The sequence below is a fragment of the Xyrauchen texanus genome, chromosome 38, assembly GCF_025860055.1.
Source record: "Xyrauchen texanus isolate HMW12.3.18 chromosome 38, RBS_HiC_50CHRs, whole genome shotgun sequence".
Lineage (NCBI taxonomy): Eukaryota > Metazoa > Chordata > Actinopteri > Cypriniformes > Catostomidae > Xyrauchen > Xyrauchen texanus.
The window spans coordinates 23,304,643-23,318,432 of NC_068313.1; positions in this window are offsets into that span (position 1 = coordinate 23,304,643).

Sequence of the window (13,790 nt, forward strand, 5' to 3'; positions counted from 1 at the left end):
CGCCGGGCAATGGACAGAGCCAAGGAACTACACTAGTCAGGGGAAATGATGAGGATCACAGCAGCTGAGATAGGGAGAGATAATGTGAGAGGGAACGAATGGGTAAATGATACTACAGTATTGAGTGCATTATGGTAGAGTGTCCCTAAAAGATCTATGGATCCTTAAAGGAATAGTTCACCCAAAAATAATAGTTCTTTCATCATTTACACACCCTTACGCTGTCTCAATCTCATATGATTTTCTTTCTTCTGGGGAACACAGATTAAATTATTTTCATACATGTATTATGTTTTTATATCCATATAATTCTAGTCAATGGGGGTCTAAAACTTTCAAGCTCCAAGAACATAAAGGCAGAATAAAGACAATCCACACAACTCAAGTTGTTTATTCCATGTCTACAGAAACAATACAATCAGTTTTGTGTAAAAACCAGACCAAAATGTTACTCCTTTTTTACTATACAGTACCACCCAATTCCTAAAAAGTTGGGACAGTATGAAAAATGCTAATAAAAACAAAAAAGTGTGATTTGTAAATATATTCACCCTTTGCTATATTGAAAGCACTACAACTACACATTATATGATGTATTAAATGGCCCCTGTTTCAACTTTTTTGGAGCATGTTACAATCATCTGATTATAAATTACTGTACATTTTCAAAAAACAATGAAATTCACAAGATGAAACATCATATTGTTTAGTTGTAGTGCTTTCAATATAGCAAAGGCTGAATATAATTTACAAATCTCTCCTTTTTTTGTTTTTATTAGCATTTTTCATACTGTCTGAACTTTTTCAGAATTGGGGTAGTAAATCTTGGCATTTAGCGCCATAATAACCTTAACCATAACCTTGGCGCGATAATGAGAGAAGCTCCATTACACTTCGTTGTGACTGACAAATGCTCGGGTCTTATGAATTACCTTTATGCTGCCTTAATATCCTTTTTGGAGCTTGAAAGTTTTGGACTCCATTGATCCCATTGTATGGAAAAACTTATAAAATTTATATTCTTCAAAAAACCTTTGTGTTCTGTAGAAGTCATACGAGATTGAGGCAGCATAAGGGTGAGTAAATGATGAGATAATTGTCATTTAAGGTAAATTTTTCCTTAAAGATTCCAATAAGTTCAATAATCCAAAAAAAAAGATGAAAAGAAAAACAAAGCAATTTTTGCTATTACTTTTAACCAACTGGCCCCAAGGTCATTTTAGTTGGTGTAGGAAGGCTCTGGCCCTCAATTTTACACTGGGGTCTTGGAGTAACCACAGGTGTAGTTCATCACATTAACTATGGACAACCTGAAAGTGTCCACTTACATTTAATCTTAAAAACCCCATGTAATCAAAATGTGAGTTTTGTGGCTTTAACCCAAGTATGCATATGTTATCAAAGTAATTCCTGTAAGCTTTAGCAATACAGTAATCACATTTAAAATGTGCAGTCCTATTGATGGCCTATACAGCACTACACAGACTTTTGTCCAAACCAATACTCTTTAGAATGAAAATGTCCCTCCCCCTATGATCAACTAACAAGCAGCAAATCATGGTTATTCGCATAACTAAAGCCTATTGACAATTTCTATTATTTATTTATTTATTTATTTATTTTTAAGATTGACCCTTATGCTCCACCACCCAAACTTTGTTTCAATTGAAAATATTTAAATACAGGTAAGAAAACTGTGCCTTTCATGTGCCTTAAATCTGTAAACTAAACAAAAAAACTTATTTCCTAAAGAGCTTTAAAGATTTCTGCTTGGTTATACCACCTGGTTACATATTTTGCTGTCTAATGCAATGACATTCATAGATCTTTAAGTGGCTTAAGGGGATTCATTGTCCAAATACATCTTGGGGTCACTGTCAATGTACAGATTTATGCTCCAATGTGTGTATGAGACTGTATATGAAAACAAAATGAGTGTCTGACTTTAATGTGGAATCCAGCATGCAAGTAAGATGCACAGGTTTTAATTGACTTCTTTTCACTGCTGTGTGAGTTTAATTAAAAGCAAGCCTTTCCAAAATTAAAAAGTAAAACAGCAAGTGAGAGAGGAAGAGAGCGAGAGGAAGAGCACTAGGAAATATACAGAGATATAATAATTAACAGAATAAACTAAATGACTAAAACGTCATAGCACCTGCTTTTCACCTCTTCCCCTTCCTCCCCAAATCCCTCTCTCCCCAATCAATCACAAACCTAATATCATCTTATGCAAGCCCTTCCTCTCTACACAGGCACTGTTTATTTATTTAGCTTGAAAGTCCCATTAGGCCTCACTGAACCTAACTCCCCTCAGATTGACGCACTGCATATAAAACAGCAGGGGCTTTACAGCTCTCACCTAAACACAGTACTACATGCTTTAGAGGTCAAATTTTACCTGCTCATGTGCAAAAATGAAATATGGCAGGAATTAAAAAGGAGAAGACTTCCTCAAATCAAATCTCTTCTAACGTATTTCGGGCTGTGAACTCTACCAATTAATTGAGTGTCTCCCGTGGTCAAGTGCATCCTGGCATATCCGGAAACTGTGATTTACTGTAGCCATTTATTATTATTTGGTAAAAGACAACTGTACTCAGTCACAGAGCGGCATCATACTGAAACCGTCTCTGTCAAGCTCACAATTGATCAATGGCTGTTATTAAAAGGCCGGATCAATTTCAACAGGGGCAACCCAATAAAAGTGGGGCTCAAACTTTATGGCCCATAGCCCCATCAGTCCTGAACAAATTCCAAGCTGAGACAAGCCCCTGAACAGCACGGCTAATGACATACACAGCGCTTTCTGCCTTTCAATTAATCACTCACATTCGCAGCCTGACACATGGTACACTCCCAAACACAATGGCATTTCCAGGTTTTATTTCCTCTGTGGAGAACTTTAGCCATGTGCAGTCTTTCCTTTATTTATTTTCTTCCTCTGTATAACACACATACACACACACCAAATGAAGCATTTGCTTACCAAAAATATATAGCCATAAACCTGAAATAAACAATTGTGAGATGGGAGTGGTTACTAAGGATGAATTGCACCTACTGATAGCTTTGTTTATTTGCACATGCTGTTTGCTTTAAGCACCAGATTCACTATAAGGCATTTTGCAAACCAGGTAATAGCACAAACACACCAAAAATCGCTTACATTTTTTTAAATGCAATTGATTACACGGTGCTTTTGGACATACGCCGTGTTATAATGCTCTACTCCATTATTTCATAATCCTTTGATAAATTACTGCTAATGCCATCAAAAAGAATAAACTTCACTTCAATTTTAATAACATTTGTAACATTCTGTTTATTGCTGTTTATTACTTTCCATGGGTGGTAATATTGTGATGTTAACAGAGCACAACAGTCTGGTTTTGGAAGTAAAAGTGCCATTCATTTTCTCTATCGGGGAGTACATTTTTAACACTATATATTTAACTTATAAACATTTACAAAAACAGACCTGCCACTGAGGTAGGTTCGAGGTTGAAAATCAATGGTATATGATACCATCAGGTCATGTTATTTCAACTTCTATTTAAAAAAAAAAAAAGAAAAATAATTCCTGGTGAAGTTATACACTACATGTGAATCTCAAACAGAAAGGGGGTTATTTCCTGAAGTCCACTATCATCTCCACTGTTTTGAGCTCAAGGTTGTTGTGACCTCACTAGACAGCCAGCTGTTCAACCTCCTGTCTGTATGCAGACTCGTCACCGTCACAGATGAGGCCAATGACCATGGTGTCGTCTGCATACTTCTGGAGCTTGACAGTGGGGTCATTTGCAGTGCAGTCATTTGTGTACAGGGAGAAGAGCGGTGGAGAGAGAACACATCCCTGAGGAACACAAGTGCTAATAGTGAGGGTACCAAATTTGAGTTTCCCCAGTCTCACTAGCTGCTACCTATCTGTCAGAAAGCTGGTGATCCATAGACAGATTGGCATGGGCAAGGAGAGCTGGGTCAGTTTAGTTGAGAAAAGATCAGGCATGATGGTATTGAAGGCTGAACTGAAGTCCACAAATAGGATCCATGCATAAGTCCCAGGTCTGTCAAGGTGTTGCAGGATGTGTTACAGTCCCATATTGACAGCATCATCCACAGACCTGTTTTCTCTGTAAGCAAACTGAAGGGGGTCCAGCAGGGGTCCAATGATGTCCTTCAGGTAGGCCAAAACCAGCCTCTCAAATGACTTCATGATGACAAACTTGACAGCAACAGGTCCTTAGTCATTAAGTCCTGTGATTTGGGGGTTTTTGAGGACCGGAATCATGGTAGAGCATTTTAAGCAGCAGGAAACTTCACACTGCTCCAGTGATCTGTTGAAGATCTGTGTGAAGATGGAGGTCAGTTGGTCAGAACAGACTTTCAGGCAGGTGAAACACTGTCTGGGCCTGAAGCCTTTCTAGTCTTTTGTTTTCAAAAGACCAAGCACAAATCCTCCTCACAGATCATAAATGCAGATTGAGTAGCAGGAGGGGAGTTCCAGGAGGTCTTGGTGTTTGAGACTCGGCATTTCAAACCTGCAGTAAAACACATTCAGTTAATCAGCCATTAGTTGACTCTCTAAAGAGCACTCCAATCAGTGCAGTGCTTCATTAGTCCATATCTACAGTCCTTACTACAGGCTTAGCTGATTTTAGTTTCTGCTTGTTGGTCGGGAGGAGATTAACCAAGCAGTGATCAGAGAGTCCTAAACTGCATGTGGGACAGACTGATATGCATCCTTTACAGTGGTGTAGAAGTGGTCCAATATATTTCTGTCTCTGGTGGAGCATGTGATGTTTGTATTTTGGCAGTTTGCAGGAGAGGTTAGCTTTATTATATCTCCCAGAATAATAATAAGTGAGTCCAGGTATTGTTGCTCTCTGTCTGTGATGTGATCATCCAGCTGTTGCAATGCCATGTTCATGCACTATGGTGGTGGGATGTACACACTAACCAGTATAAATGAGGAAAACTCCCATGGCAATTAAAAAGGCTTACAGTTGATGAAGAGCGGGACTAAATTAGGACAGCACATCTCCTTCAACTCTGTTACATCTGTACACTAACTTGCGTTGATATAAAAGCATGTTCCAATGCCTCTCGTTTTCCCAGATGATTCCGCAACGTGATCCGCTCTGAACAACTGGAAGCCCAGCAGATGAAATGCGCTGTTTCCATGAAACAGGGAGCAGCTGAGTTAAAAAAAGTCCTTATTTGTGTGAGTGAGCAGAAGCAATTTGCCCGTTTTTGTTGGTGTAGAAGCAGACATTTGACAGATGAATACTCGGCAGTGGAGTCCTAAAGCCACGTTGATGAAGCTTCACAAGCACACCAGCTCGCTTCCCTCGTGTGCATCTTTTGGATTGCTTGTAGAGCACTGCTGTGCCTCCAACTAAGATGTCTTATAAAATGTCTGAATAATCTAATACCGGCAAAGAATTATCAGGGATTCTCTGGAAAATATTCAGCAGCTCATCCCTGGTGAAACTGATCAGAAAAGAGAGACAAATTCATGACAAACAAACAAAAGTAGAAAAAAAAACATAGAGAACTCCACACCAAAGCAGCCATATGCGGCACCATCTTGAACATTTCATGAAAGTGAATGAGGATAGAAGTTGTTGTGCTCCAAAAATGACAAAAGTCATCATAAAACCCATAAAAATAGCCCTTACAAATTGCACATTATATTCCATGTCTTCTTAAGTCATTTGATAACTTTATGTGAAGAACAGACCAAAATTCATGACTTTTTGCTTAAGTCTGCTGCATTTCCTATTTTTTTCCTGAGACAGAAACAGGGTAATCTCACAGAGTAATCTCATCTTTTCAGAGGTCAATCTCAATAAATTCTCAAACTATGCTTAGATTTATCATAATACCTGGTGAAGTCTGCAGTCAAAAGTCAAACATTTCAACGTCAATATTTCAATCTTTTCTCATCAAATTCATCAGAAGCAAATTTATTTGACCTGAGCTATCCACAATCATTTTATAGCCCTATATTATTTTTGATTGTCAGTAATCATCTCTCCTTTATTAAATTTATTTTAGGTCCCCAACCCTCTTGATGGAGTCTAATGCAATCAGAAGGGCCGTCTTCAGGGAGAGGGCCTTGAGCTCAACTGAATCAAGCAGCTCGAAGGGGGGTCTCTGAAGTCCCGAGAGGACCACTGAGAGATCCCAGGAGAGGAACAGGCTAGGCCGGGGAGTGTTCAGTCTCCGGGTGCCTTTCAGGAACCTGATAATCAAGTTGTGCTTACCTAGGGACTTGCCATCTACTGCGTCGAGGTGGGCTGCAATAGCAGCTACATACACCTTCAAGGTGGAGGGGGACAGCCTCCCCTCCAGCCTCTCCTGCAGGAAAGCACTGACCGAACTGCGCACCTATGCGGGTCTTCGACTCAAGAAGAACACCAATTCAAGAACAAGCACTACTTTAGGGCGTAAAGCTGCCTGGTGGAGGGAGCTCTGGCTTGGTTGATTGTTTCTACGACTGCAGGTGGTAGATCAACTAGATCTTCCGCATCCTGTCCAGGGGCCAGACGTGGAGGTTCCAGAGGTCTGGGTGCGGGTGCCATAGGGTGCCCCGTCCCTGAGAAAGGAGGTCCTTCCTCAGGGGAATTTTCCAGGGAGGTGCTGTCGCGAGGAGCATAAGATCCGAGAACCAGGTTCGGGTGGGCCAGTAAGGGGCCACCAGGATGACCTGTTCCTTGTCCTCCCTGATCTTGCACAGCACCAGTGCAAGAATGCTCACTGGGGGAAATTAATACTTGTGCAGCCCCCGGGGCCATCTGTGTGCCAGCACGTCTGTGTCGAGAGGAGCTCCTCTCAGGGTGTACCAGAGCGGGCAGTGGGAGTTGTCCTGGGAGGCAAAGAGATCTATCTGTGCCATGCCGAATCGGTCCCAAATCAGCTGGTCCGCCTGGGGGTGGTCAGGAATTGCCAGGAGCCTCTGGAATTGTTATAGAGGAACCGCTGTGCCGGGCTCGAAGAGAACAAGGTTGGTGAGGCAAGCAAGCGTGCCGGGGGGCGGGTGGTTCGTGAGGATTTACCCGGCGAAACCGAGCCCGTCGTCATCTCCAAATCGCCTTCATCGCCAGCCGGGTCATCCTCAATCCTGTGGGAAGAAGGAACGACGCGGGGGGCGTCTGAAGTGGCTTTCTCCCGTGAGAAAAGAGAGCCGCGACCGCAAAGTTGCCATCGCAATGAGAACATGAACCATTCATAAAACGCTGCCTGCGTGTGATCGCAGCCCAGGCACATGAGGCAGCTTTTATGACCGTCAGGAGTGGAGAGAAATCAACCGCATCCAGGAACTACACAGAGGCGGAAAGACATCTTTAAAAAGATGCATCCTGAAAAGGACGTTCAATGCCTGCTGTGTATTGCTCTTGTATGAGTGGGAACTCAAACTCTTTTAGAGTTTGGAAATAAACTCTTTTTTGGAGGAGAAACACTCTTTCAGGCAATGAAAATGCTGTCGAAACGCCCAGGGGCGTGGACTACACAGCGTGCAGAGAGAGAGAACGCCAGCTTGAAACTTGTCATAGATCCAACAGCAGTGCTTCTTGCCAACAGAGGTGAGTGAAACAGTGGTGAACTCAGCTTTGCTGTTACACAACCATTCGGCTCCAAAGAAAAATTCTGACTGGCACTCACACCCCTCTTCCCTTTATACCCATATGTCTGGGGCGGGGCATGCAAATTCTGTCTGCCAACTTGACATTGGTGTTTTCTCAGGTTCAGAGGTACGTTTGGCATCTCAGGAAGACCGCTTGTGTCACTTCATTCAACACAACGTCAAATGAGTGACAGAAGGGGATCTGAAAATTCCATGAAACTCCACAGAGCTTCCCTCTGCCCCAGTATCTCCAAAACTGCTGGTCAGGATCATGTTCAAATAATAGCCTATATTTCAAATCATCCAAAAAATCTGACAACAATGGTATCATAAAATGTGCTTCTTTGGTGTGATTTGAAAATTTTTTTTTAAAAATAAAATAAATGTTTTTATTTTTTGGCTGGTCTGGGTAGTGCACTTGCTTTTTTTATTATTAAATAATTTTTTAGCTGTATGGTGGGACTTCCTGCCATTTTTACTGTAAGGCGGTATTGAGCTGCCATGTTTAGTGTTACTATTTCTTCCATTCATATGTCTATGACTGGCCCATTTTATCCCTTTATAACATCTCTGGAGCAAGTCATCTGTGCTTGGCAAAAACAAGATTAGTTTAATCCAAACTGTGTCTGTCTGCTTTTCCCCTGCTCATTCCTGGGCACTCAGATAGTCTAACAGTCTTGCTCTAGCAGAGCAAATATCAGTATATATAAAAATATAATAGTCTTTACAGCAGTTGCTGAATATAAATCAGTCTTGATAGCAGAATTAATTCTAGAAGAGTCAGGAAAAAAGCTCATTATGATTTATTTTGGGTTTACAAGTCTTTATTTCCTCCATAGAACCAGCCTCTCACACAAAATAAATGTCTTCAATACACACGCAATTACAGAATGTCAAAAGACAAAGCAGAACAACAAAAGAGAAAGAGGCCCAATTTAAGAATATAGATAAATGTATAGATATAAATGTACCCATCTTTTCCAATTGTTTATTAGAGATTGAACAGAGTGCAGATCTGTTTCTTAAACAGCTATGATGAAATCCATGAAAGAACATGTCATTTGGACGATTTCGTTCAACTTTGTGAACCTACTGAGGGATGCTATAAGCATGAAATGGCATGTTAAGTCTCCCAGTGGGAAGGGATATAATATGACAACTTTATAAATACATGTGTCATATTAATGCTTATATTATTTGAGCTTTAAATTCCTTTAGGTTTGTACTTTGCAACTACACTTTTACATTGACCAAGTATCTGCAGTCAAACATAGTAGATCCAGACAGTTAGGGTCATGGCCACCATGTTTAAGGTTGGGCTGGGTGATGTTGGACAGTGAGCCCCTACTGGTAGATGCTATAATATTATAAGCAAAAAGTATGTTGATATATATATATATATATATATATATATATATATATATATATATATATACAGTATATAATATATATTCAGTCAAACCTCTCTAGTTTTGGGCTGATGCTCATTGACCCATAAGTGTTTCAATAACACATCGGTAATATTTTTGAGACTGGATTGCTCCATTAATAGCACAAATATCTACACTGATTTTATGCACAAAGGAAACAGTATGAGTACGAGAAAAATCATTTATTTTAAACCATCTAAATTACCAAAACAAATATTTAGAACATACTCACTTCAGCCCTTTATGATCTCGGCCTTGTGTGTTTATGCCTAAAATACATAACATGCAGTGACCTAAAACCATCCTTTCTGGCTGTATACACAATTAGTGATTCAACATATTAATGCACTCTAAAGTGCAATGTGGACCTATTGAAGCCAGGGCAGTCTGATAATGTGGACTGCACACCTTTCGTTTCCTCCTGCCACTGAGTCAAATTTACTTAAAGTAAACATCATGACTGCTCAAACTGACCTCTTTATTCATTTATTTTCTCTGAGGGGTCTCAAAACAACAACACTTGAGAAGCAATAAAAAAATAGCAAACCATAGAAACGTCTAAGTTATTGTCATAACCTCTGTTCCCTGATGGAGGGAACGATACGTTGTGTCGAATTAAGCGAACCTAGGGGTCCCTATTAAATCACGCCATGCGTTGAACCATATACGTGCGCTGCTGATGCAGTTGCGTGCCAAGCGACAGGCTGCCTCAGACTGCACGTACCCTTCCCCAACGCCCCATAAAGTCGTCATAATTTTTTTAGGTTCCCGGCAACAAAGGGGGGGGGAACAAAGCGACATGCCAAGCATGGGAGAAGGCTGTGCCAGCCACTCCTTTTCCCTCTCTATATTTCTTAAAGTTAAAGTGGCTGGTGCCATCTTAACGCAATCACACGCATCAGGGAAGGCATTTTTTTCCAACTCCTATTCTTTCAGGTGGAAAAGACCCCACGGAGACCACCACCTGGGGGGAGGTAAAGAGTGGCGGAATATGTCACATGGGTTTTCAGGTCATATGTGGAAATGGCGCAGTGGTAGATCCAACCTGCTGCGAGGGAGAAGTTGCTAAAACACGGCGACCGGGGGGGGGGGTAGCGGGACTGCCCAATGGAGATGCGGGTCCGCCAGTAGGGGGGCCGTACCACTGAAAATACACACAGGGGAATTAATCCACAAGGGCCCATCCTGTGGAGCACCTATTCCAGTACAGAGTAATTTTAGTACCCGTAGTGGGCCTGGTCAGGGAATTCCTGTGCTGAATTTGCGGATCAGAGGGCTAGGGAGGAAGAACATCCAGGGAGCGTGAATCTAGTGGACTCTCCTGGGGGAAAAGAGTGCACGTGATCACCTCAGTGGAGGGAAAAAGCACTATGTGCAAGCGGAGTTCTACATGCTTGGAACTGAGAGAACACGGGACGAGACCAACTCAACCCTGAGATTGTAAAATCTCGTAAAGGTATTGGGTGTTGCCCAGCACACTGCTCTGCAAATGTCTGCTAGGGAGGTGTCGTTGGCCAGTGCCCACGAGGATGCCACACTTCTTGTCGAGTGTACTTGAACCCGCAAGGGGGCGGGCACGGCCTGGGTGTGATAGGCCAAGGCAATTGTGTCAACGACCCAGTGGGATAGCCTCTGTTTGGAGACAGCATTCCCTTTCCGCTGTCCACCAAAGCAGACAAAGAGCTGCTCAGAACCTATGTGGACCTGCTTGCGGTCCACATAGGTACGTAAAGCACACGACGAACACAGCAATGAAAAGGCTGGGTCTGCCTCCTCCCGGGGCAGTGCTTGCAGGTTCACTACCTGGTCCCTAAAGGGGGTCGTAGGACCCTTGGGCACGTAGCCCGATCTCGGTCTTAGGATGACATGGGTGTCTGCCAGACCGAACTCCAGGCAGGTGTCACTGACAGAGAACGCTTGCAGGTCCCCAACCCTCTTGATGGAAGCGAGCGCGATCAGGAGGGACGTTTTCAAGGAGAGGGCTTTGAGCTCGTCTGATTCTACGGCTCGAAGGGGGGTCTCTGAAGGCCTGAAAGGACCATGAAGAGATCCCATGAGGGCGCCTCTAAGGAACCTGATAATCAGATTGTGCTTCCCTAGGGACTTACCTTCCACTGCGCTGTGGTGAGCCAATATGGCGGCTACATAAACCTTCAAGGTGGAGGGGGACAGCCTCCCCTCCAGCCTCGCTTGCAGAAACTAAAGCACTGACCCGACTGCGCATCTCTGCGGGTCTTCAGATCAGGAAGAACACCAATTTGCGAACAAGCGCTACTTTAGGGCGTAAAGTTGCCTGGTAGTGGAAGCACTGGCTTGGTTGATCGTGTCTAGGACTGCAGGTGGTAGGCCACTTAGATCTTCCGCATCCTGAAAGAAGGTCCTTCCTCAGGGAAATTTGAGCATGAGCATGAGCATGAGATTAGAGAACCAAGTCTGTCTGGGCCATTAGGGGGCCACCAGAGTGACTTGTTCCTCATCCTCCCTGACCTTGCACAGCACCCATGCAAATAGACTCACTGGGGAAAATGCGTATTTGCACAGCCCCTGGGGCCAGCTTTGTGCCAGCACATCTGTCCCAAGGGGAGCCTCCGCTAGGGAGTACCAGAGCGGGCAGTGGGAGGTCTCTTGGGAAGCAAACAGGTCTACCTGTGCTTTGCCAAACTGCTCCAAAATCAGCTGGACCGCCTGGGGGTGGAGCCTCCACTCTCCACTGAGCATGCCTTGTCGAGCCGACGGCTGCGTGCCCATTGCACACGGCACTCCAACCCTGTTTAGAGGCATCTGTGGTGACAAGAACACATCAGGACACCTGCTGTAGGGGGACTCCTGTCCAGAGAAACAGAGGTATGGACAGGGGTTGAAAGTCTGGTGGAAGGCGGGGGTGATGAACACACGGTATGTGCCGCGACGCCATGCCCATCTCGGGACTCGAGTCTGAAGCCAGTGCTGAAGCGGTCTCATATGCATCTACACCAGAGGCGCGACCACCGCGGAGGATGCCATATACCCTAGGAGCCTCTGTAATTTTGTTAGAGGAACCGCTGTGCCTGGATTGAATAAGGTGGGGCATTTCAGCACCGATTGCGCATGCTCATTGGTGAGGTGCGCTGTCATTGAGACTGAGTCTAACTCCATGCCCAAGTCCAAGATCGGTCCTAAGTTGCCGCCTTTCTTGGGTATGATGAAGTAAGAGCTGTAGAAACCCTTCTTTATCTCAGCTGGAGGGACAGGCTCTGTCATTTCTTGAGTAAAAGGGACGCGATCTCCACTCGTAGGGTGTATTCGCCGCGCACTGAGGTAAAGCGGATGCCGGCGAAAGGGGCGGGGGCCTGGTGAACTGAATCACATTGCCGAGTCAGATGGTCATGGCCAGCCAGCGCGACCGGTTGAAAGTGAGAGCCACACGTCCAAGCTCAGAGCGAGGGGCACTAAAGGGACGATCGTTTTTGACCTACCTGGCAAGTCTTTGCAATGGGGCAGAGCAGATAGCTCTTTTATTGATAATGTGGTACTTCGGGCTGCGGCAAATTAATTAAGGGTAAATAAGGATTCTCCTCCCGGCCCTCCACCCGGGGACGGAGTGATCTATTTACCAGCTCTGGAGCAAATGTCACGTTCCCTGGGTCGTCCATCTCAGAAGCACTTGGGAACCTTCCGGGTCCTCGAAGACATCCAAAAGATGGGGGCATGCGCTTCCTGCGGTATGCTCGACACTGGGGCTGAGAGCTGGGCCAGACGCCGGGACGCTTTCCGATGCAACAGCGAAATCATCATCCAGCTTAGCGAGTCCGAGGGAGAAAACAGACTGGCCGTGAGGAGACGCTCTCACCTCAAGCCTGGACAGAATTCAACGAGCATGCCTGGGGTGGGTGGTTCGTCGGGATTTTCCTTGCTTTTTAGGAAGGAAAGCTGCGACCTCAACATTGCCATTGTTAAGTTCTCTCAGTGAGAACATGAACCATCCACAAATGACGCCTTAGTGTGATCGCGGACCAGACACACGAGACAGCGTCTATGACCGTCAGGAGTGGAGAGATATTGACCGCATCCAGGAAATACACAGGGGCGGAAGGGCATCTTTAAAAAGACACGTCCTGAAAAGGATGTTCAACGCCTGCTGTTTGTGTTCTTTTAGAGAAAATAAACTCTTTTAGGAAATACTCTCTTTTTTGAAGCGCTGTCGAAGCGCCTAGGGGCAAAGCTGCACTGCCGTGCACGCAGTGAAGGAGAAAGCCGCTGATGTGCGGCTTTATATGATGTACTTTATACAGTATCTCTCTCTGCTCTCTTCATGCTCCAATATTCCCCCAAAAGATTCCATCGCCTGAAATAAATTACAGCAGGTATTCTATTCAATCCCTGATTAGAAATCCTACATTTTATCATATCTTGTCAATTATCACATTATAACCTTACCAATTTTGAAAACACATAATTGTATATAATTGTATGCTCTCAGTGTTAGATATTGTAATACCGTATACCATCTGGAAGAATTATGTTAAAATAAGAATATCAGCAACATTCATATCCTACAATAGTTTGCAAGTACACTGATATTTGTTTTTAATTACTCGAGAGATCTTATTTACTCAAGGTAAGTTACAAACAACCAGGTTTTGCTTTGTAAGGAACGTGTACAGTCAGCCGGTTGTTGTTGGAAAAAAACCCTGAAGGGTGTTATTTTGCAATCACAACCAGCTGACTGTACATTATCCCACTTATTGCATGTC